We start from the raw sequence: 22,851 nt of genomic DNA on the forward strand, positions 1-22,851 counted from the left end.
TGAGCTGAAGAGCTGAGGGACAGCGCTCAGGCCCAGAGTTCAGGCCCCACAACCGGACCCCCCCCCAAAAAAAAATCACCTCTTGGACAGGGAAAGTGGACTAGTGGTAGAGTGCTTGCCTAGCATGCATGATGCCCTGGGTTCAATTCCTCAGTACCATATACACAGAAAAAGCCAGAAGTGAGGCTGTGGCTCAGGGATAGAGTGTTAGCCTTGAGCAAAAAGCAGCTCAGGGACAGCACCCAGGCCATGAATTCAAGTCCCAGGACTGGCAAAAAACAAAAAACAATGGTTCAAGCCCACAACTGACCCTCCGTGCCCCCTCGCCTCCCCCCCCCAAAAAATGTCACCTCTTCAGCCAGGGACTAGAGAAGAAAGTGGGAAAGCAGATTGGTTATTAGCTATCAGGCTGCCAGTGAAGAGACATCTCCTGTCTCCCTGCAGTCTGCGTCTCCTGGCAGTGTGCATGTGAGCTCCTGGGTTCTTCTCTCCCTCCCCAAGGTTCTGTTCCTGCTGCCCACAGTGTGAGCGACATGTAGAACAAGACAGCTCCAGGGATGTTTTCCTGTTCATAGGTCAGCTAAGGCCTGGCTATGGTCCATCTCGGTCTATTCTCAAGGCCATTTCCCCTTCAGCCTCTCTGAGCTCTCACTAACCACTTCCCTTTCTACACACTTCAGGGGCCAAATGTAGTGTGACTCAATAATATCCAATCAAGACACAGGAGCTATATAACATGCCCCCAAGTTTGCCCCACAGACATCCCCTTATTCATGTGCTGGGTATCTGCTCTGCCATGAGGCAAGGCCTCAGAACAGGTCTCTGAGATCACAGTAAACATTGACAGATAACTATTAAATAAAATGTGGGGTGATATCTGGAGCAATGATTTAGTTAGTTCCTCAGTTTTAGTTTCTAGTAGTCATTTTTATTTCTGGCTTTCTATATGCCTTGTAGCTATCTTTTTTACAGTTAACACGACTACATGTGCCAGATGCTACTCTAATCATGTAGGATGTGGCGATCTCTCTAAGAACCCTAGGCAGGCGCCAATATAAACCATTGTAGATGGGGACCATGACTTGCTGAAAGTGAGTGCCTTGCCCAGGTCACCATTAGTGGGGTAGAATCCAGCAGGCTGATTCCAGACTGCTTGTTCTTAACCACCATGTATGTTCTTTTCACTGGGAGTGTCTGTGTGACCATCTTCAGGAGGACACAGTGCAAGCCCAAATCCGATTCAGCAGTCATGACCTTATTAGCTAAGTACTAAACAGATTATGCATGGTTGGTGCATAATTTCCCTTTGAGCGGATGAATTCCCAGTCGCATAAGTCTACATGTAGGATGGAACGTTGTGGTTGCAAAACACTGTAAGTGTACTTAACACCATTAATTTTTACAATTAAAATAGTTAAGGTAGTACATTTTAAGTCACTTATTTTTTGGAGTGCTAGGTGCTGAGAATTAACCTAGGAACTTGAAGATACCACTGAGCTCTATCCTGAGTCCTTGTTAGGTATATTTTGTTACAGTGAAAACTGGGAAATAGCTGGACACCTGTGGCTCATACCTGTAGGCCTAGCTCCTCAGGAGGCTGAGGCCTGAGGTTCAGTTTGAAGCCAGCCCAGGCAGTTAACCACAAAAGAGGCCAGTAGTGGAGCCATGACTCAAGCCTTGAGCCAAAAATGATCAGGACAGTGCCCAGGCCCTGAACACACACACACACACACACGCACGCACGCACACACACGCGCGCACGCACACACACGCGTGCACGCACGCACGCACACACGCGCGCACATGCACACACACGGCAAACAGTAAAACGGCAGGCAGCAGGATAACTTCACACACACACACACCACACACACACGGCAAACAGTAAAACGGCAGGCAGCAGGATAACTTCACACACACACACACACACACACACACACACACACACACACACACGGCAAACAGTAAAACGGCAGGCAGCAGGATAACTTAAGCTAAGCCTGGACAACAAGCAAGACAGTCTCAAGAATAACAATTAGGTTGGGTAACAGTGGCTCACAGGTAGAATCCTAGCTCCCAGGAGGGTGGGAGTTGAAGATGGTAGTTTGCAGCCATCCCAGGTAGGAAACTCCATGAAACTCATATCCAATTCACCATCAAAAATGCAGAAAGAAGTGGCTTAGTGGTAAAGTGCCAGACTTGAGCTAAAGTGTAAAGGCCCTGAATTCAAGCCCCAGTACCATCACAAAATAAGTGGGCCAAATCAAAAGTGTGAGGCCCTGAGTCACTGTTCAGTATCAGAATAACAAAAATCCCAAATATGTGTGGGAAAATCCCCGTAAGACAGAATACAGAAAATGTACAGGAACATAGACTCACGGTTCTTTTATTATCTTTAAATAATCATACAAGGGGTTTCAATTTGCCTCTTGATTAGTCATCTCTTCATTGTTCTCCTGTATCTCATCTCTATCCCATTTTATTTTGTTGTTGGTCGTGGGGCCTGAACTCTGGGCCTGGGCGCTGTCCCTCAGCTCTTCAGCTCAAGACTAGTGCTCTACCACTTTTAGCCAGAGCGCCATTTCTGGCTTTTTCTGCTTCTGTGGTGCTGAGGAATCAAACCCAGGGCCTCATGCATGCAAGGCAAGCGCTCTACCACTGAGCCACCTTCTCATCCCTATCCCATGTTATTTAGAGCACTAAAGTTAGGGGCCCCAGGACTGTCTTGTTTCATTCCAAGCTCCTCCCCACTGTGGTTTGGGAAGGCAATATGTCACAGTGCAGTGGGAACTGGGGAGTAAAACACGTAATAATTTGTTGTGAAATGTGCATAGGTTCCTGATTCTAATACTGGTGCTGACCACAGATCCTGGGCCAGGCTTGCCTGGTCTAGACCTAGACCTAGCTATTAGCTCTTACAACAAGGTCACAGAGGAGACCGGAGGAAAGGTGCCCAAACATGGCTTGCTCTATCCACTTTGCTACTTGAGTGAAAGAGAAAGCAGATCAGAAGTACAGAACCCAGGCAGCCTCCCTTTAAGCAATGACCTCTGACCAGTCTACCAGGAAAGAGGGGGGCCTCATATGGGATCTCTCCCAGTCCACAAAGGAGGGTAGTACAAAGTCCACACCTCTTGGCCCTGTTCACCATCACCTGAGCCCTGTCTACCTTGGTTTCCTCACTCCTGTGTACATCAGGTCTGTTTTCTGTTGACACACATAGCTTATATTTAATGAACAATTAGCTTCTTTTGGATCTATAGACACATTGGTATAAATGTCTGAGGAATTTGCTAAGTTCCTGACTAAGGTACAGTTCCAGCATTGGTGTCTAATAAATAACAACCCCCGAAATGTTTTCAGGATGGATACAAGACTTTAGGGTGGGGAAAGGTACAGAGCAGGCAGTGACAGAGGTGTCTTAGGACAATTGCTGTAAGAGGAAGCTGAGGAGACTATGCAGAGATGGAAGATGCCTCTTGGGCACAGGCCTCTGGATATATTTTTTTTTTTTTTGGTGCCAGTCCTGGGGCTTGAACTCAGGGCCTGGGCACTGTCCCTGAGCTTCTTTTGCTCAAGGCTAGCACTCTACCACTTGAGCCACAACGCCATTTCCAGCTTGCTTATGTGGTACTGAGGAATGGAATCCAGGGCTTCATGTATACTAGGCAAGCACTCTACTACTAAGCCACATTCCCAGTCCATGGATGCCCCTCTTGTAGTGACTTAGAATCTATAGAGCGGGGCCTGAAAGTCACAGTCTAGAACACAAGTGTCCAAGTGGTAAGTGTTACTCTGAAGGGACTGAGATGTCCAGGTAGTGCTCAATACTTTTCTGAAGGTGACACAGGAAGTGTGCAAGGCGAGAGTTCCACCACTTGAGCCACAGCACCACTTCCAGTGGTTAATTGAAGATAAGAGTCTCATGGACTTTCCTGCTTGGGCTGGCTTTGAATCGTGTTCTCAGATCTCAGCCTCCTGAGTAGTTAGGATTACCGGCATGAGCCCCCGGTGCCTGGCTGGTCCAGTTTTAAAACTAAACATTCACTGGGCGTGGTGGCTATCTCCCACCTTACCCTTTTTGCTCTCATCATTTCCAGATGTCATCTTCTGACACAAGTTAATAGTCAACTGTCATATCTTTCCACAGCCCTCCAATGCCTTACCTTCACACTCATTATTATAGTATCCCAACTCTTTAACAGAATCTGGGACAGAGATTCTCACCCAGACCTTCCCTAACATCACTGGCTTCTGTTTGGTCTTTGCTTATGGCATCCCTGCCTGCCCGGCTCTGGGCCTCGTATTTGCTCTGTGCCTCTGGTAGTGTTCTTTCTCCAATAACCTCCATGCCCCCTTTCCTTACTCACATTTCATTTCTGCTCAGCTTATCCGAGTCTTTCACAAAAAAACAGTAACCTGCTCCTCTGCCTCCTTTACCCTGTATTTGATACAAGTTGTGTGATGGAGCAAGGCACATATTAGTCACTTTCAGTATTTGCTGAAAGAATGCTGTCTGTCCAGTCACTGTGTTTCTCCCCATATTAGGACAGTATTTGGCGTTCCCTCTCTATCCGGGCTGTCCACTAGAAAAGAAGTGGAGTCACTGTGCACCTTAAACTTTCTCAGTAACCACAGTTAAAAAAGTCCCATGAAAAATTACTTTTAGAATGTAGATATCAGAAGGAAAGGGGAGGGCTAATGAGAATGTTTAAGTAGTTTACTTGCATGTATGAAAATACAATGACATCTGTTGGAATGGTTTTGAAAAGGGAGGAGAATAAAGAATGATACATGGGTGAGCTGGGTTGTACATTGGATACATGTATGGAGATGTCAAAATAAAATCTCCTTGCATAACGAATATATGCTGATTAAAAACTAAATTTAGTAGTACACCCGTTATCTTTGTTACTCAGGAGGCTGAGAATCCAGGTTCCAAGCCGGCTCTCATCTCCAATTAGCCTCCCCAGAGCTGAAGTGGGGCTGTGGAAGCCAGGAAGCGCCGTTCTCTAGCCTTTGTCCTGGCTCATCTTTTGGGCAGAACCACACAAGTCTTTAAGCCGGGACCGGAGTCCCCGTCGCTGGGGCTCCTTCCCTCGGCTCCTCTTGCTCTGCCCGCGCCCCGCGCCCCGCGCCCCGCGCCCCGCGCCCGCCGCCCGGCCGGCCTCTCCACCTTCCTCCCGCCACGTGAGCGGCGCGGGCGCCCGGCCAGGCTCCTCGGGCGAGCGGGCGGGGCTCGTCTCGGGGACCCCTACCTTCCGCAGAGACAGAGGGGGCCCGAGGCGCCCGCCCTCGCGGCTGAGGCCGCCCCCCTGGCGTCCGTGCGGACCGAGGAGCGTCCGGCAGGGCGGGACCCGGCCAAGGGCCGCAGCCAAAGCCGTCTTCCGGAGGTCGGAGCGGACTCTGAGGCGCGAGGCGACCAGACGCAATCCGAGCGCGGGGCTACACGACAGACGTCTAGCCTTCCGGCTCCTAGTCTCACGACCGTGTCTTCGTCGCTTCCGGCACTCCGCATGGCCAATCGAAACGAAAGACCCATCCCCTCCGCGACAAGCGCAGCCAGTCCGTTTGCGCTTTCCCTCTTAGTCCCGCCCCCTGGCCTCTCCCGCACAACCTTGGCCAATCGTTCCCGGGATGCCCTCCTAGTCCCGCCTCAGGCCTGTCACGGAAGCCGTCGAGCCACCGTTGCCCCTTCACCCCAGCAGCGAACTTCCTCCCAGCCACCGTGACGTATTTGGCCCCCGCCGCTCGGCGGGGCGGGCCAATGGCCGTGGCGGATACGGAGAGCCAATGGGTGGGAGCGTCTCATGCGGCCGGCGCCCGCCGCAGCCGCCGCTGGGTCCTGGAACCAGAGGCCGCCCGCGACGGAGCGCCATGGACCGAGGGCCTCAGCCCGGGAGGCGACGCCGCCGAGCCCGCGGCCAGACGCCTTCGCAGTGAAGCCCGCGCGAGCGCCGCGGCCCCGCGCGAGCTTAAGTGCGCCGTGGGCGGGCTCGCCTCCCGCCGGCCCCGCACTCGCCGCAGCCGAGAGCCCGCGCCGCCGCTGCTGCCTTCCCGCCCGGGCCGCGCGGCCCGGGAAACGCGGCCGCGGGCTGCATGGGCAGCGCCCGCGTCCCGCCGCCGAGCCGCCGCCGCGCCGCGCAGTCTCCGCAGTCGGGTGAGAGGCGCCGGGGGCCGGGGGCGGTGTCGGGGCTGGCGTCGGGCGTTCCCAGGGCCTTACGGCCTGTAGGCCGCTTCCACCGGCGACGCTCGCGGGAGGGCCTCGGGGCCGGCCGGGGCTCAGGGCCGCGGCGAGGGCTCGTCGCCGGTGCCGGGGAGGGGGCCTGGGCTCCGCCTCGGGGCCGAGCGCGGACTCCGGCGGCCCTGGGAGCCGCAGCACCCTGGGGAAGTGCTGGGGGCCTCGCGGGGCGGTGGGGGCTCCCGGGATCTGGAGGAGCCTCGCGGGGGCAATGGGGGGCTCCCTGGGTCTGGGGGCCTCCTGGAGGCTTTGGGGGCACTGGGGGCCCAGGGATGGGGGGGCCTCGCGGGGCAATGGTGGCTCCAGGGGCCTGGGGGGCCCCAGGGGTCTGGGGGGCCTCCTGGGGGCAATGGGGTCCCAGGGGTCTGGGGGGCCTCGCGGGGGTAATGGGGACTCGGGGTGTGGGGGCTTGCGGGGGCATGGGGGCTCGGGGTTCGAGGGGGCATGGGGACTCGGGGTTCGAGGGGGCATGGGGACTCGGGGTGTGGGGGCTTGCGGGGCGGTGGGGGCCCCGGGGTGTGGGGGGCTCGTTGGGGCATGGGGACCCGGGATGTGGGGGGCTCGCGGGGGCATGGGGACACGGGGTTCGAGGGGGCATGGGGACTCGGGGTTTGGGGGGGCTCGTGGGGCGGTGGGAGCCCCGGGTTGTGGGGGGCTCGCGGGGGCATGGGGGACACGGGGTTCGAGGGGGCATGGGGACTCGGGGTTTGGGGGGGATGGGACTCGGGGTGTGGGGGGCTCGCTGGGGCATGGGGCCCCGGGGTGTGGGGGGCTCGCTGGGGCATGGGGCCCCGGGGTGTGGGGGGCTCGCGGGGGCATGGGGGCCCCGGGGTGTGGGGGGCTCGCGGGGGCATGGGGGCCCCGGGGTGTGGGGGGCTCGCGGGGGCATGGGGGACACGGGGTGTGGGGCTCGCGGGGCGGTGGGGGCCCCGGGGTGTGGGGGGCTCGCTGGGGCATGGGGCCCCGGGGTGTGGGGGGCTCGCGGGGGCATGGGGGCCCCGGGGTGTGGGGGGCTCGCGGGGGCATGGGGGCCCCGGGGTGTGGGGGGCTCGCGGGGGCATGGGGGCCCCGGGGTGTGGGGGCTCGCGGGGGCATGGGGGCCCCGGGATGTGGGGGCTCGCGGGGCGGTGGGGGCCCCGGGGTGTGGGGGGCTCGCGGGGGCATGGGGGACACGGGGTGTGGGGGGCTCGCGGGGGCATGGGGGCCCCGGGGTGTGGGGGGCTCGCGGGGGCATGGGGGCCCCGGGGTGTGTGGGGCTCGCGGGGGCATGGGGACTCGGGGTGTGGGGGCTCGCGGGGCGGTGGGGGCCCCGGGGTGTGGGGGGCTCGCGGGGGCATGGGGCCCCGGGGTGTGGGGGCTCGCGGGGGCATGGGGACTCGGGGTGTGGGGGCTCGCGGGGCGGTGGGGGCCCCGGGGTGTGGGGGGCTCGCGGGGCGGTGGGGGCCCCGGGGTGTGGGGCTCGCGGGGCGGTGGGGGCCCCGGGGTGTGGGGGGCTCGCGGGGGCATGGGGGCTCCGGGATGTGGGGGCTCGCGGGGCGGTGGGGGCCCCGGGGTCCGGGCGGGCCTGGCCGCCGGCAATCAGGACCTGAGTCCGAGGGGCACCTGGCCGCCGGGACAGCCGGGGGTGCCCGCGGCGGAGCCCAAGGGGCGCGGGGGTCGGGGTCGGGGCCGGGGTGTGTGCGGGGAGGGGGGCGCGCGGGCGCCGACCTCTGACCCCCGGGAGGGGCGCCGGGCCGCGCCGGTGGTAGTTGTTATTCCCGGCGTCCCTATTATTATCGTGTTTTGAAATGGGAGCAGGCGGCCCTTGGGCTGCGAGCCGAGCCGGAGGGGGCGGGCGGGCCGGGCCCCGGGGCGGCGGGGCGCCGCGGAGCGCGGCCGCGCGGGGGCGGCGGGGGGCGGGGCGGGGGCGCGGAAGGCGGCGGCGGCGGCCCTTGGCCTCCAGGAACAATGTGAGACGCGGCCTGAAATGTTAATTTCCGTTCCTCATTTCATCATCCCCTGGCAGGGCGGTAGCTGCGTGTGAGTGTGAGTGAGTGTGAGCGCGCGCGCGTGCAGGGTTGGCCCCGCCACATGGATCGTCCCTCGCGGAGAGATGCTGTTCAGTTCGGTGTCTGGTTGGGGGAGGAGTCTGTCTGTCTCCGGCGGCCTGCTCTTTTCCTGGTGCTCGTAGGGAGGACCGGCCGTCCCGGGAGTGCCTGGAGATGCCCCGCGCTGGGGCGCAGCCCGCGTAGTCAGTGTTCCGTGCAGGTCGTGATCACAGACCTTTGGTGAGCCTTGCCCGCAGCGGTTCGCTCCTGTCAGTCGAGTAAAAGTACACAGTTGTTCGGCTTCAACACTGAGAATCTTTTGGTCCTCTGGGAGGACCAGACTTACTCAGCAAAACCACTAAGGTGATAGATACTGTGTGTGGAAAAAGTGCCATTGTAACAGTTGCTATTTTTGGTTTGTGCAAACCCAGTCAATGGCATAACTTGGATAGTTCTTCATCAGAGACCCCGAGACTGCTGCTGGGTGCCTTTGGGACCCTGTTTTCTCTAATGAAGCATTGGGCTGCTCTGCAGACCTAGAGTTTTCGGAGGGTGCGTTTTGAGAGTGACTGCACGAGTGCTCTGATGCTATTTTGCAGCTGTAGTTAAAACAGGAAAATATCTTGCTTAACTTTGTGACCCTTGAATCGCATCTCCGTAGAGCTGGCCTCCTCCCCCGTGGTCCCCTCAGCTGTTGTTCTTTCTGCAGGATCTCATGGGGTAGGCTGGGTATCCTGAATGGATGGGATGGGAGGGAACAAAGGCCAAGTTGCTGTGACATTTTTCTTTTTGTACAATGTCTCTTGAGTTCTTTGAAAAATACTGCTCAAGTTGATCCATACTTGAGACTTTAAGAGTTTATTTTTTTAACGGTTGTAAAATATACAAAACAACTCACCAGAAGTTCTCTAAAGTGTCACCTAGTCTTGCATTCCTTTTTTAGAGGTCTAGCTTTCTGTCAGCTTTTGAACTTGCTTTGCTCGCTCCAGACTAGCCATGTTAATCATGCTGTTCCAGCAAACCTTTCATCTCACTAAACCAGATGGGCTGCTCATGACTAGTGGCTGTCATGTTAGCTATAATTAAGTGTTGATACAGTGACAAGAACTTTCTACAAATAGAGTTAAGAAAGTATACTATTTGTATGGAGGATATTATTCAAGAAGCTCTATGTGCCTTCCATACTTAAGTAGATTTGACATTGTAAAGGTATGTTCATCAGATGTGAGAGAAGGATTATTTTGCATATTGGCAGTAAGCCCATCAATTAAACAACATAATTAGAGAGCATCAGTAAATGCTGGTTCAAAGAATAATCTGCATTTGTTGCCAAAATAAATGTTTTGATCTATTACCCTGTATCAGTTCCTTCATCCTTCAAAAGGCCAAGATGAGCTTCTCTTAATAGCAAGATATTTATTAGTTAATAGGTGAAAATGACGATGTGTTACTTGTCTGACCTCATGCTGTGGCAGTTTATTATTGCTGTTTAATCAGTGCTCTGGCCATTTCCTGTAGCCCATGTGACAACTTTAAGCAAAAACTGAATGAACGCAAATAACCAGAAGTTATTGTCTTAAAATGTTTTCAGTATGCTTTTTTCTAATTTGAAATTCAAATGGAATTTCTGTGCAGTTCAGCTTTCGCAGTTTTCTCTTAAAGCTAGAGCATCACTCCTCAGTTCTGGAACTCTAGCAGTTGGATAATAGGTAGAAGAACTCTTAGACTTGGAAGTGATCCACTTTAATGACTAATTCACTAATTTCTAGATTTTTAAAAAATTATTAAATGACTTTTGTTTGATGGGCGTTATTCTTGGTATTCTTTCTGTTCAATTTTTTTTGGTCAGTTGTGGGGATTGAACTCTGGGACTGGGTGCCTGTCCCTCAGCTCTTCAGCTCCAGGTGATGGCTCTACCACTTGAGTCACAGTACCACTTTTGGTTTTCTGGTGGTTAATTGGAGGTCAGAGTCTCATGGACTTTCCTGCCTGGGCTGGCTTTGAATCATGATCCTTAGAGCTCAGCCTCCTGAGTAGCTGGGATTACAGGCATGAGCCCCTGGTGCCCGGCTTCATGTTTAAAAATTTTCCTTTGTAGTTTACCTTTGGACCTGTGTTTTGTGTATGTGCAGAACTGCAAATGTTATTTACTTTTTTTTTTTTAAACATTTTTTTGTGTTGGTCCTGGAGCTTGCACTCAGGGTCTGGGTGCTATCCCTTAGCTTTTTGCTCAAGGCTAGCAAAAAAAAAAAAAAAAGCAACACTTCCACTTCTGGCTTTTTGGTGGTTAATTGGAGGTAAGTATTGCCTGGGCACACTTCAAACCTGCTTCAAATCACAATCCTCAGATCTCAGCCTCCTGAGTAGCTAGGATTTACAGGCGCGAGCCACTGGTGTCCAGCTTCTTTTTAGGTGTTTTCTTTTGAGTGGGTGTGGATGTGTGTGCTGGTTCTAGGCCTTAAACTCAGGGCCTCATGTTCTTGGCTTCCTGGCTAGTTCTGTTTTTGTGTGTGGGGGGGGGTGGGGTGGGGAGGGGGGTTGCTGGTACTTTTTTTGTTTGTTTTCTTTGGTCAGTGGTGGGGCCTGAACTCTGGGCCTGGGATCTGTCCTTCAGCTCTTCAGCTCAAGGCTAGCACTCTACCACTTGGCCACAACACCAGTTCTGGCTATTTCTGCTTATGTGGTGTTGAGGAATCGAACCTAGGGCCTCATGCATGTAAAGCAAGCACTCTACCACTGAGCCACCTTCCCAGTCCTGGTTATTGTTGATAAAGAATCTCAAGGATTTGTCTGTCCCAGCTGGCTTCAAACCTCGATTCTCAGATAGATCTTGGCCTCCTGAAGATCTCTAATTGTAGATGTGCACCACTTTTTCATTTTAAGCCTTGTCTTCCTGAGCTTCAGTCACCACTCCCAAGGAAAGGGTCCCCTTGTCTTACCTAGTTCTATGCATGTAAAGCTTAACACAAATAAATTTGACCAAGTATGTAGTGATAGATTTAGTGTACTATCTCTTTCCTGTCACTCCTCCCCACTGATGAGAAGGGCTGAAAAGAGATGTTGCAGATGGTCTCTTGGTCACCTTAGAGAAGAGGCTCAAGAAATAACCTATTGGCCAGGAGCTGGTGGCTCACACCTGTAATCTTCCCTACTCAGGAGGCTAAAATCTGAGGGTTGTGCTTCCAAGCCAGCTTGGGCAGAAAAGTCCTCAAGAAACTCAAAAACAGGAAGTGGAGCTGTGGATCAAAGTGGTAGAGTGAAAGCTCAGGAACAGTGCCCAGGCTCTTGAGTTCAAGTCCAGCAAGTGCCAAAACACAACCTCCCTTCCCCCCCCCCCCCAAAAGACACAACAACTTGTTGAATGTCTTAAAGCCTGTATATGGAAGTATTTGAATAATTGTAAGGGGGAAATTTAAAATCACAAATTGACATTTAATAGGCTAGTAGTTCTACTATCTGCATTTTAGCTTTTTTAAAAAAAATTTATTTTCATTGCAAATTTGTCTTTGTAGTTGAGATAAAGGTGTGGGACCTGACTTCCAGAAATTGGGGCAGAACAGAAGATAAAAGAAATAATGAAAGGGAAGAATAATGTAAGGGAAGGTTACTTTGGTGGGAAAAAAAATGTTTTGAGCTGTTGTAGTAGAATTGTTGCCTTCAGCCTGAAGGAAAAGGCCAGAAGCGGTTCCTCCTGGGATCCCACACCCTGCCTGCAAAGCTCCCGTGTGGAAGCGCTGCTTGGTAGAGTGGGGTCTGTGCTTCCAGTCGCTCCTGGGGAATGTTGCTTCACCTCTGTTCTGAGCACCTTCTGTTCAAAGGAAACGAGAGCAGTGGCTTACCATGCTAATGGCAAATCTCTTGAAAGATTTAGAATGTAGTGTGTGTGGGAGCTCTTTTAGAAGGCAGATACACAAAAATGGAGTTATGTGTTCCTGCTTTCCCATGTAGGTTGGCCTTCCTTCCTTCCTTCCTTCCTTCCTTCCTTCCTTCCTTCCTTCCTTCCTTCCTTCCTTCCTTTCTCTCCTTCTTTCTCTCCTTCTTTCTCTCTTTTGTTGCAGGGCTTGGGCGCTATCCCTCAGCTCTTCAGCTCAAGGCTAGAGCTCTACCACTTGAGCCACAGCACCGCTTCTGGTTTTCTGGTGGTTAATTGGAGATCAGAGTCTTATGGACTTTCCTGCCTGGGCTGGCTTTGAACCACGATCCTCAGATCTCAGCCTCCTGAGTAGCTAGGATTACAGGCATGAGCCACCGGTGCCGGCTTTTTTTTTTTTTTTTTTTTTTAAGACAGTATCTCAAGGTATCCCAGGCTGACTTTGAATTTTAGATTAATTCTTTTGCCTCCTGAGAATTGGAATTATAAGTATGTACTAACACGCCCAGTTAAAACATTGATTTTGGGGGGCTGGGAAGGTGGCTCAGTGGTAGAGCACTTGCCTTGCATGCCTGAGGCCCTAGGTTCGATTCCTCAGCACCACATAAGCAAAAAGAAAAAAGCCGGAAGTGGCGCTGTGGCTCCAGTGGTAGAGCGCTAGCCTTGAGCTGAAGAGCTGAGGGACAGCACCCAGGCCCAGAGTTCAGGCCCCACGACCAGACCCAAAAAGAAAAACAAACAAAAAAAACCCATTGATTTTGGGCTGGGAATATAGCTTAGTGGTAGAGTGCTTGCCTTGCATGCATGAAGCCCTGGGTTCTATTCTTCAGTACCACATAAACAGAAAAAGCCAGAAGTGGTGCTGTAGCTCACATGATAGAGTGCTATCCTTGAGCAAAGCAGCTCCGGGACAGCACCTAGGCCCTGAGTTCAAGCCCCAAGACTGACAAAATAAAACAACACAAAAACATTGATTTTGCTGGGCACTGGTGATTCACACCTGTAATTCTTGCTACTTAAGAGGCTGAGATCTGAGAATGGAGGTTGGAAGCCACTTGGGCACACAAATCCCAGAGACTCTTATTTATCTCCAACTAACCATCAAAAAGCTGTCAGTGGAAGTATGACTCAAGTGGAAGAGACCAGTCTTGAGTGTAAAAGCTTAGTGAGTTTGGTTCAAGGCCCTGAGTTCAAGCCCCAGTACTGGCACAGAAAACATAAAAGGCTGATTTTGGGGGAAAAAATAATTTTATTTGGGAGGTAGAGACTTTTTCTTGGTTTTGATAACAATGGTTTGGGTTTATATGTCCTATCTTGGTGACTTAGAGGAGTGGGGAATTAATTGTAGTTGGTAACATTTAGGCAGTCTGCACCTAAGAATCACGCCTAAGGCTGTTTCTGAAGTTGAGTGCCAGTGGCTCATACTTGTATTCCTAGCTACTTTTAGGAGGCTGTAAAAAAAATGAATAACGCTGGTTCTTTACTAAGAAGTTAGGTGAGTTTTTAGTGTGAACACAAACCTGTCAGTATGGCTAACAATTTTTCAAGAGCTGAAGATCCTGTGGGTGATAGAAGCCTCTTTGGTGCCTACATCCCTTCCCCTCTTCTGAGACTAGGCTGGGGCGTAGGCTGATGGGAGGGGTGCTCTCTCAGGGGTATGCCTGAACTGGCTGGGGGGCAGGATTTACAGTTCTGCAATTATTTATTATCCTGGAAATCTGCAGGCACTCTTTCCCCCCCACTTTTAAAGCAAATATGTGCACCTGTTCATTATTTGCAAATGTTGGCTTTTTCCTCAACACAAAACATTTTTGACTACTTAGATAATTTTCTCCTGTCAGGGTTAAGAAAGATTGATAAAAATGGGCTGGGAAGGTGGCTCAGTGGTGGAGTGCTTGCCTTGCATGCATGAGGCCCTGGGTTCAATTCCTCAACACTACGTAAGCAAAAAGAAAAAAGCCGGAAGTGGCGCTGTGGCTCAAGTGGTAGAGCACTAGCCTTGAGCTGAAGAGCTGAGGGACAGCGCCCAGGCCCAGAGTTCAAGCCCCACAACCGGACCCCCCAAAAAAAAAAGATTGATAAAAATTTGCTCATTACTTGCTTAACTAAAAAAATGCAATTGGTGGTGGGCAGGTCATTTTAGGTAGGTCTTGTCTACCATGTGCAAGGTCCTAAGGTTGATTCCTAGCGCTGCCTCCCTGGCAAGTGATGCTGTAGAAAGATAGAATTGAAATTTAATTTGATTGTGTGTGCGTGCATGCACGTGTATGGTAGGCTTGGGGTTTAAGCTCAGGGCCTGGGTGCTCGAACCCAGGGCCTCATGCATACAAGGCAAGCACTCTACCACTGAGCCATTTTCCCAGCCCTGTTTCTGAGCTTTTTTGAGCAAGGCTAGTACTCTAGCACTGGAGCCACAGCTCTGTTGGCCCTTGAGTGATTAGTTAGAGAGTCTCATTTTGACATGTCTTTAAACTTACCTCACACAAGAACCTTATTACTCTTTTTTTTTGGGGGGGGGATCTGGTCATGGGGCCTGAACTCTTCAGCTCAAGGCTAGCGCTCTACCACTTGAGCCACAGCGCCACTTCCAGCTTTTTTTCTTTTTGCTTATGTGGTGCTGAGGAATCGAACCCAGGGCCTTGAGCATGCAAGGCAAGCGCTCTACCACTGAGCCATCTTCCCAGCCCAAGAACCTTATTACTCTTAAGAAACTGAGCCTTGGAGTCTTTAACTTCTATTTCCTGCTTGGGGAGCAAGAAATATTTCTTTCTCTCCCACTCCCCTCTCTCTACTAGTATATGTTTGTTTCTCTTCTTTTAACCTGTTATATTATAATAAGCCCTTTGATAAAACTTAAAAAACAAAAAAAAAGGAGCATTGTAGGCTGCGCTTGGGTGGCTGAAGCAGATAGATTTTGAGTTTGAGGCCCTCCTGTTCTATACACAGCACTCCTTTTACTCCACACCGCTCCCAGCCCCCCCACCCCCCAAAAAAATTTTAGCCTTGTCGGTTGTGGGGCTTGAACTCTGGGCTTGGTTGCTGTCCCTGTGCTCTTCAAGCTCAAGGTGAGTGCTCTACTGCTTGAGCCACAGCGTCACTTCCAGTTTTCTGGTGGTTTATTGGAGATGAGTCTCATGGACTTTCCTGCCTGGGCTGGCTTTGAACCGTGATCCTCAGATCTCAGCCTCCCGAGTAGCTAGGGCTAGGGTCACAGGCGTGAGCCACCGACGCCTGGCTCTTACCCCTTTTTGAGGTGCTGGAGATTGACCCTAGTGCTGTGGAGATGCTAGGCAAGTGCTCTTCCATTGAGCTGTATGTCTTATTACACTATTTACTTGTTTTTGATGCTGAGGATCAACTGGGCCTAGTGCATGCAAACACAGGCTTACCACTGAGCTGCGCCCCTTAGCCCCCTTCACCATGTTTCTAAATGCGGTTTGACATCCTGTAGAACAGGAAATAAAACTAAAAGACCAAAAAGCCCTCAGCAACACTTTTGAAAGAATTAACTTTTGAAAATTATTGTTACTAAGATATCTGGATAATGAAAGGATATGCCCTTTTTGGATGATTACAAGAAGAAATTCCAACAGAGAGGAGTCTGAAAATGTGCTGACAACTTGCATTGTTAGCATTACTATTCCATAACACCAAGGTTGAGTCTAATTTCAAGTAGGTTTTAGACTTTGTGAATTTCTTTGCTACAATTGTTTTGTTTGAATTTATTTAAATTATACACACACACACACACACACACACACACACACACACACACACACACACACACACACACACACACACACACACACACACACACACACACACACACACACACACACACACACACACACACACACACACACACACACACACACTTTTTTTCTTTTTTCTTTTTTGTCGGTTGTGGGGCCTGAACTCTGGGCCTGGGCACTGTCCCTCAGATCTTCAGCTCAAGATTAGTGTTCTACCACTTGAGCCACAGTGCCACTTCCCCACTTCCCGATTTTTCTGTGTGTGTGGTGGTGAGGAATCCAACCCAGGGCCTCATTCATGCAAGGCAAGCACTCTACCCCTGAGCCACCTTCCCAACCCCTACTTATATTTTTGTTACCTTGACTATAATAGTCACTTCTGAAATTTTAGTTCTTAGGTTGTGAGTTTATTAAATATACTAGTACTAAGCATTTTCTTTTTTGTGTGTACTGGAGTTCGGCCTCAGGCTCATGCTTGCCTACGCAGGTAGCCTCTTGGGCTGGTTTGCTGGTTATTTAGGGTCTTGCTTCCAGTATTTTCCCTTCCCATCTTAGTTAGATAGCAAGTGGGGGCACCCCCATTCTCTGTCTTGAGAAAAAGGGGGTCTCTAAAACTTTTCTGCCCGGATTGGCCTTGAACAGTTATTTTCTCAAATTGATTCTCCCCCTGTAGGTAGGGTTAGAAGTATGAGCCACTGGTATCTAGCTTAACATTTTCTTAAAGGAAGTATTTTTCCCCAAATAACATGAGAGAATTATCTTTTGCCAGTTCTGAACTCAGGGCCTGAGCGCTGTCCCTGAGCTGCTTTTGCTCAAGGATAGCACTCTACCACTTGGGCCACAGCATCACTTCTGGCTTTTTCTGTTATGTGCTACTGAGGAATCGAACCCAGGGTATCATGCATGCTAGGCAAGCACTCTACCGCTAAGCCACGTTCCCAGCTGAGAGAATTATCTTGAGTTGTACCTTTTTTCTTTTAGTATGAAACTTAGAAAAGTGGCATGTAAAAAATAAAAGTGGCATGTGATTTCCCCAATAGCTTATTTAATTTAAGCAGATGTAGCTTTAGTGAGATTTACATGCCAAATTTATTTTTCTCAGTCATGGGCTTGAATTCAGGGCCTCAGTGCTATCTCTGAGCTGTTTTGCTCAAGGCTAGCACTCTACCACTTTGAGACACAGCTCCACTTCTGGTTTTCTGGTGGTTAATTGGAGATGAATCTTTATTTTTTTTAAATAAAATTTTTATTGTATAGATACTATACAGAGGGGTTATAGTTAAATGAGTAAGTACATTTCCTGTCAAGCATTGTTATCCCCTCCTTTTTTTCCCCTCTACCATCCCTTCCCTCTTTACCTTCCCCCCCCCCAGGTTGTAAAATTCATTTTCAACATAGTGTCTTGTACATCTCATTGTTACAATGGGCCAGTCTGTATCCTTGTTTCAGCATTTTGTTATTTCCCTTCCCCTCCCCAAGCTAGAAAAACGTATATACAAGATGCAGGGCACAGGATTCAAAAATAGTGAAAACGGGTTATACCATGGGGGAAGGACATACAAAAGAAACAAAAAGGGGCTGTGAAGGTGGCTCAGTGTTAGAGTGTTTGTCTTGTATGAGTGAGGCTCTGGGTTCGATTCCTCAGCACCACATAAACAGAAAAAGTCAGAAGTGGCACTGTGGCTCAAGTGGTAGAGCGCTAGCCTTGAGCTGAAGAGGTGAGGGACAGCGCCCAGACCCAGAGTTCAGGCCCCACAACTGACCAAAAAAAAAAAAAAAGAGAGAGAGAGAGAGAGAGAGAAAAATCACATAGTACATTAAAAACAACAGCGATAAAGATAAAAAAAACCCTTGTGTCATTTTGCTTAGCATCAGCTTGTATGGTCATATGTCAAGGGTACTTTTCATCTTGGGCTGGCTTCTAACCATATTCTTTAGATATCAGCCTCCTGAGTAGTTAGGATTACAGGCATAAACCACCAGTGTCCAGCCCAATTTTATTTTTCTTTGGCAGTACTCTTACACCTGATTCTGCTAAACTTGGGTATTCATCTGTCAGGTGACTGATAGATGAGAGAATTATCTAAGCCCCCTAATTGGGGGCTTAACTCAGGACCGATGATATTGAGGCAGAGTCTTGATACATATACAGCCCAGGCTGTCCTCACAGTCCTCAAAATCCTTCTATCTGAGACTGGTTGCTGTCCCTCAGCTCAAGGCTGGCGCTCTACACTTGAACCACAGTACCACTTCTGTTTTTTTCTGCTTATGTGGTACTGAGGAATCAAACCCAGGGCCTCATGCATGCGAGGCAAGCACTCTACCACTGAGCCCCTTCCCAGCCCTAGCTTTTAAAAAATTTTTTTTATTGTGATTAAGTGATTACATAAATTTCACAGATTTCAGAGTATTATGAGATAGTGATACTTAAAGTCACAAACACATTCTAACCTTCATGAGGCAAATTGTCATTATTGTGGTCTACAAGGTTTGTGAATTCTATGAGGTTTGACAATACAGATATTTCTTCCACATCGGGTGGTGTGTACATTTCTTTCCTTTTGCTTAGTGTTTCCTGTTCCCTCTTTCCCTCCCTCCCATCGCTGCCCTTGAAGATAACTGGCTTTTCAAAGAAGGCTATGTTGAAACATTAATCTTTTAATATTTATTTAGGTATCTAATGGCAGAGTGAGATTTTAGAAGGTTAGTGAGAAAACCTGATGCAGGACTTAGCATATATCATTGCTTTTTTTGTCCTTAATAGCATCCTGAGCTGCTAGATACATTGGCCCTGGGTAAAAGATGATGTACTCTACCACTATAGCTCAACCTTTGGCTTTTTGGTAATTAATTGGAGATAGGAGTATCAGGGACTTTTCCTGCTGGGCAGGCTTCGAACTGAGATCATCAGATCTCAGCCTCCTGGGTAGCTAGGATTACAGGTGTGAGCTACCAGTCAATAACCAGTGCTTGGTTGATCTAAGGTGGGTTTTTTTTTTTTTGTTGTTTGTTTGTTTGTTTGTTTTGTAGGTTGTGGTACTTGAACTCAGGCCCTGGGCTCTATCCTGAGATTTTTCACTCAAGGCTAGTGTTCTACCACTTTTAGCCACTTAGAATTTTCTGGTGGATAATTGGAGATGAGAGTCTTAGAGACTTTCCTACAGGGCTGGTATCAAACCACGCTTCTCAGATCTCAGTCTCCTGAGTAGTTAGGATTATAGGTGAGAGCCACAGGCAATCAAAGAGTTTTGAAGAATATTATGTAATGTTATCCATTCCCCAGCCTCTCCCCCCTCCCCGTCCATACTAGGGTATGAACTCAAGGCCTGTACCACTGGAGTGGCTGACAATTGAGCCATAACTCCAGCCATTTTTTGCTTTGGTTTAATATTTTTTGCCTTGGCCTTGAGCCTTTCTACCTTTGGCTTGTAGATGGAATTACGGGAGTGCACTATTGAGATGTGACTTGCTAATTTTTTTTTTTTTTTTGGCACCTAAGTTGTTTGGCACCTTACTCATCCTGATCTACACCTCCTGAGTAGCTAGGATTACAGATGTGTTCACCACACCCAGCCCAACCTATGTTTTTTATGTCTTTGTAACCGTTCACACACTTGGCACAATTGTAAAGCACTATATAACTGACTACTTTTCCAAATGTCATCTGCTGTATGGTGTGAGAGCAGTATTGGTATTTTTTCAGTTAGAATGAAGTTAATTTTTTAAAAAATTACTTAAACTTTATTGTCATGGTGACGTACAGAGGGGTTACAGTTACATGAGTAGTGAGTACATTTTTTTTTTCCCCTTTCAGTTGTGGGGCCTGAACTTTGGGCCTGAGCACTGTCCCTCAGCTGCTCTTCAGCTCAAGGCGAGTGCTCTACCACTTGAGCCACAGTGCCACTTCCAGTTTTCTGGTGGTTTATTGGAGATAAGAGTCTCATGGACTTTCCTGCCCAGGTTGGTTTTGAACTGTGATCCTCAGATCTCAGCCTCATGAATATCTAGGATTATGTGCCTGGCTTACTTTTTTTTTTTTTTCCTTTCGGTCGTGGGGCTTGAACTCTGGCCCTGGGCACTGCCTCTGAGCCCTCCAGCTCATTACTAGTGCTCTATCATGTGAGCCACAGCACCACTTCTGGTTTTCTGGTGGTTTATTGGACATAAGAGTCTCATAGGCAGGGACTTCCCTGCCTGGGCTGGCTCTGATCCACGATCCTCAGATCTCAGCTTCCAGAGTAGCTAGGATGACAGGCATGAGCCACCAGTGCCTGTCAATGAGTGCATTTCTTGTGGAACTTGTCACCTCAATCCTCATTTTTCTCCCATTTTCCCTCCCCCTCACCCCCAAGTTAATTTTCTTGGTCCCAGTATTTGGGTTTAAACTCAGGACCTGGGCAATGTCCCTTAGCTTTTTTTGCTCAAGGCTGATGTTTTACCACTTGAGCCACAGCTCCAGCTCCACTTTGAGCTTATTTTGATGGTTAATTGGAGATGAGAGTCTCATAGACTTTCATGCCCAGGCTGGCTGCTGTCCTCAGGAAATGGTCTGGCAGTTTGTAGATAGGTCCAATGAAAATGAGAAATGGTAATGATTACGTGGGCATTACAGTGCTATTGTCTGAAGTTGGGCTTCCCTCCCCTATAATGAAGATACAAAGCCAAGGTCAGCTAGGAACTTAGTCCCTGGTAGGAAAGGAGGTAAATGTAAGTCTCCCTTCCTAGTGATTGCACTGAGGGCCTCAAGCTCTCACTCGCTTGGCAAGGGAGGCAGGAGGATTGTGAGATTGAGGCTCATTGGTGCAAAGTTAGCAAGACCATGGCTGTAAAACAAATACAAACAAAAGGATTGGCGGCATTGGCATGGCGCAAGTAGGAGAGTACCTACCTAGCCTTGCTTTCTGTGGGTAGACTATATGCAAGTTTTTGCCCTTTTTTTTTTCTTTTAAACGCAGATAACTGGAGCTTGAACTCAGTTGCTCTCCATTGGCTTTTTTGCTCATGTCTGGTGCTCTTGGACTTGAGCCACATCTCTAATCCAGTGTTGTGCGTGCATGCGGTCTGTCTGTCTGTCTGTGTGTCTCTGTGTGCATGTGCGCACGCACTTGTGTGTGTGTGTGTGTGTGTGTGTTCCTGGTTAATTGGAGATAGTCTCACAGATGTTCCTGCCCAGGCTGTCTTTAAGCCTTTATCCTCAGAACACAGCCTCTTGAGTAGCAAGGAGTACAGAAGTGAGCCACTGGCAGCTGGTCTACCAACAGAATTTATAAGTAAGCACCAAGTGCTGATTAATCTAGGGAAGTGGTTTGCCAGGCTGCTTTAAATAGCCCTTAGTTTTCTTAAAAGTGTTTCCTAAGTGAGATACTTCATTTTATTTATTTATTTATTTATTTATTTATTTATTTATTTATTTATTTATTTATTTATTGTCGGTTGTGGGGCTTGAACTCTGGGCTTGGGTGCTGTCCCTCAGCTCTTCAGCTCAAGGCAAGCGCTCTACCACTTGAGCCACAACACTACTTCCGGACTTTCCTGTCCTGGCTGGCTTTGAACCGAGATCCTCAGATCTCAGCCTCCTGAGTAGCTAGGATTACAGGTGTGAGCCACTGGCTCCTGACACTTCATTTTATTTTTATCCTGTTGGTCCTGGGGCTTGAACTCAGGTCTTGGGCGCTGTCTTTAAGTTTTTCTCTCAAGGCTAGTGCTGTACCATTTGTGCCACAGCTCCACTTCCAGTTTTTTTGGTAGTTAATTGGAGATAAGAATCTCAGGGACTTTCCTTTTGTGGCTGGCTTTGAATCTCTATCCTCAGATCTCAGCCTCCTTAGTTGCTAGGAGTAAAGGCGTGAGCCACTAGTACTTAGCTTTTGGTTTTCTTTTTTAAGACATAATGAAAGATAACAAACCAAAAAAAAACATAGCTCTAACTTAAGAAGTTGTCAATCTTATGTGATATATCCAGCATCATTTTACTGTAACCATTTTCCTATGAAACCAATCATATTGAGAGATGTTCATCACTAGTGCTCTGAACATTTGAAGAGCTTAGTGCAGTGGGTCACATCTGTAATCCCAACAACTCAGGAGGAAGAGGTCAGGAGGATTTTGGTTTGAGGCAGGCCTGGACAAAATTTGAAGCCCCCCCCCATCCCCCCATCTCAATAAGCTGGCTGTGGTGACAAGTGCCTGTAGTCCCAGCTTTGCCTGTAGGTAGAACTATTCTGAAACTAGTCCCAGGCAAAGAGACCCTGCCTGAGAAATAAAGCAAAACAGGGCTTGGGGGTTGTGGCCCAAGTGGTAGAGTATATGTGTAACAAGCACATATCCCTGAGTTTCCTCTCGCCCTTCAGCTCTCCAACTTCCAAATCTAACCTTTTTTTTTTTTTTTTTTTTGGGTCCGGGCATAGGGCCTGAACTCTGGGCCTCTGAACTCCCTCAGCTCTTCAGCTCAAGCCTAGTGCTCTACCACTTGAGCCACAGGGCCGCTTCTGGCTTTTTTCTTTTTGCTTATGTGGTGCTGAGAAATCGAACCCAGGGCCTCATGCATGCAAGGCAAGGGCTCTACCATTGAGCCACCTTCCCAGCCCCTCTAACCTTTTTTTGTTTGTTGGTTGTGGGCCTGAACTCAGCCTGGAAACAGTTCCTCAGCTCTTCAGCTCAAGGTTGGTGTTCTACCGCTTGAGCCACAGCCCCACTTCTGGCTTTTCTGCTTATGTGGTGCTGAGGAATCGAACCCAGGGCTTCATGCATGCAAGACATGCACTCTACCACTGAGCCACCTTCCCAGCCCCCCAAATCTAACTTGAAGAGGCAAAACAAATTAGCTTGGAGACAGAGAATGATGATGACCTAGCTCCACTGTCCCATCATGTGCCCAGAGCTCTGACACCCCAGTTAGGTTAGAAAGGTGTGCTGAAGAAGAAAGGCGGTTGTCCTTTCAGACAAGTCCTGTGTCCTGCT

At 49.7% G+C, this 22,851-nt stretch overlaps 1 protein-coding gene across 2 annotated transcripts in view; it reads left to right on the forward strand.

Moving 5' to 3' along the window:
- Positions 1–5,844: 5,844 nt before the first annotated feature.
- Ankrd11 (ankyrin repeat domain containing 11) overlaps positions 5,845–22,851 on the forward strand; it is a 149,069-nt gene continuing 132,062 nt past the window's right edge. For both annotated transcript variants that reach the window (XM_069987844.1, XM_069987845.1), the window contains exon 1: positions 5,845–6,160. The gene's annotated coding sequence lies outside the window, so the exon portion shown is untranslated. The remainder of the gene's footprint in view (positions 6,161–22,851) is intronic.

Source organism: Dipodomys merriami, unplaced genomic scaffold (assembly GCF_024711535.1).
Source record: "Dipodomys merriami isolate MVZ:Mamm:240054 unplaced genomic scaffold, mDipMer1.0.p SCAF_348, whole genome shotgun sequence".
Lineage (NCBI taxonomy): Eukaryota > Metazoa > Chordata > Mammalia > Rodentia > Heteromyidae > Dipodomys > Dipodomys merriami.